Raw genomic sequence first — 2,581 nt, 5'->3', positions numbered from 1 at the left:
ACACACAGTTTGCCCCTCCCCTTCTTTGCTCCTGGTCCAGGAATACGGAGGGAGGGGTGGAGATGCTACTTGTGACCCTGAGGCATTAAACCACATACTAAGAATGGCTGTGTGGCAAGAGCCAGGAAGAGCCAGGGACTGCCCATCTCCTTACCTCTTTTATGCAGGTAAACGAACTGAAGCTTCTAGTTTAAGTCAGTGAGTTTCCTATTGCACACAGTCAAACTCAATCCTTAACTGATACACTGTTGACAGGATCTCTTAACAGAAGATTCTGGGGAACCACTGGCATAGAAGCACAAATTTGAAGGGAGGCAGATACTTTCTTGGATGGTTTTTTTTCTTTGTTTCGTTTATGATTTTGTCCATTAAGAGAGACTGAAATGTGAAATGTAACCCTTTTGCACTTGTGTGTGTTCTTTTTGGAGAAGTGTCTCTTCAGGTATTTTCCCCATTTTGTAATTGAATATTTTCTTTTGGGGTTTTTTTTTTTGGTGTTGAGTTTTATAAGTTCTTTATAAATTTTGTATATTAACCCTGCATCAGATGTATTGGGGAATATGCTCTCCCATTCTGTGTGTTGTCTTTTTAGTTTGTTGATGGTTTCCTTTGCTGTGCAAAAATCTTTTAGTTTCATGTAGTCCCGTTTGTTTATTTTTTCTTTTGTTTCCCTCGCCTGAGGCAAAACAGCTGATAAAATATTGCTAAGAGGAATGTCCAAGATTTTACTACCTATGTTTTCTTCTAGGATTTTTATGGTTTCGGGTCTAACATTTAAGCTTTAATCCATTTGAATTTATTCTTGTGTGTGTGTGTAAGAAGGTGCTCTAGTTTCATTTTTCTGCACATACTGCCCAATTTTCCCAACACCATTTATTGAATAAAACACCTTTATCCCATTGCATGTGCTTGCTTCTTCTGCTGAATATTAATTGAATATAAAGGTGTGGGTTTATTTCTGGACTCTCTTTCCTGTTCCACTGATTTATGTGTCCTTTTTTATGCTGGTGCCAGGCTCTTTTGATTACTATGGCCTTATAATATATGTTGACATTAGGTAGCAGGATTCCTCCAACTTTGTTCTTCTTTCTCAGAATTGCTGTTGCTATGCAGGGCCTTTTGTGGTTCCATATAAACTTTTGAAATATTTGTTCTAGTTCTTTGAAATATGTCATTGGAATCTTGATAGGAATTGCATTGAACATACAGATTGCTTTGGGTAACATGGACTTTTCAATGATGTTAATTCTTCCTATCAATAAACATGGTATATGCTTCCACTCACTTGTAGTTTCTTCAATTTCTTTCTTCAACATCTTTATAATTTTCCAATACTGGTATTTTACATCCTTGGTTAACTATATTCCTAGATATTTTTATTTTCTTTTTTTTTGGTTCAATTATAAATGGGATGATTTTTTCAGTTTCCTTTTCTGATAGTTCACTATTGGTGTGTAAACATGCAACTGATGTTTGGATATTAATTTTGTATCCTACTGCTTTGCTGAATTCTGTTATCAATTTTATTAGTTTCTAGGTGGAATTTTTAGGGTTCTCTACGTGCTGTATCATGTCCTCTGCAATTAATAACAGTTTTACTTCTTCCTTTCCAATTTGGATGCTTTTATTTCCTCTTTTTGTCTAATTACTGTGGCTAGGACTTCCAGTACTATCTTGAGTATGAGTAGAGAAAGCAGACACCCCTGTCATGTTCCTGATTTTAAGGAAAATGCTTTTAGATTTTCCCCCAGCAAGTATAACATTGGCTGTGGGCTTGTCATATATGGCCTTTATTATGTTGAGGTATGTTCCCTCTATTCCCACTTTGCTGAGAGTTTTTATCATAAGTGCATGCTATATTTTGTCAAATGCTCTTTCTGAATCTATTGATGTGATCATATAATTTTTATCCTTCATTTTGTTTATGTGGTGTATTATGTTAATTGTTTTGCAGATATCATAACAACCCTGCATCCCAGGAATAAATCCCACTTGGTCACACTGTATGATCTTTTTAATGTATTGCTGGATTTGGTTTGCTAATATTTTGTTGAGGACTTTTGCATCTATGTTCATCAGGGATGTCGGCCTATAATTTTCTTTCTTTGCAGCATCTTTATCTGGTTTTAGTATTAGGATAATGCCGGTCTGGTAAAATAAGCTTGGGCATCTTCTCTCCTCTTGAGTTCTTTGGAATAGTCCTGATTGGCTTGTGGCCCTGGGGTCACACTTAAGACAGTGGTCTCTACCTAAGATTATTGACACACTCACTAAAAGGGCTTTTTTTTCTTAAAAAAAAAAAGATTTTATTTATTTATTTTTAGAGACAGGGAAGGGAAGGAGAAAGACAGGGAGAGAAACATCAATGGCTGGTTGCCTCTTGTGCACCCCCTACTGGGGACATGGCCTGCAACTCAGGCATGTGCCCTGACTGGGAATCGAACCAGCAACCTCTTGGTTAGCAGCCAGCACTCAATCCACTGAGCTACACCAGCCAGGGCCTTTTTCTTTTTTTTTTTTTTTACTGATGACCTCTAATCTATCTGGAATTTCCCTTTGAAATAATCAAAATGCTATTTCA

This window comes from Desmodus rotundus, chromosome 1 (assembly GCF_022682495.2).
Source record: "Desmodus rotundus isolate HL8 chromosome 1, HLdesRot8A.1, whole genome shotgun sequence".
Lineage (NCBI taxonomy): Eukaryota > Metazoa > Chordata > Mammalia > Chiroptera > Phyllostomidae > Desmodus > Desmodus rotundus.
Note: the sequence above shows the minus strand (reverse complement) of the source record.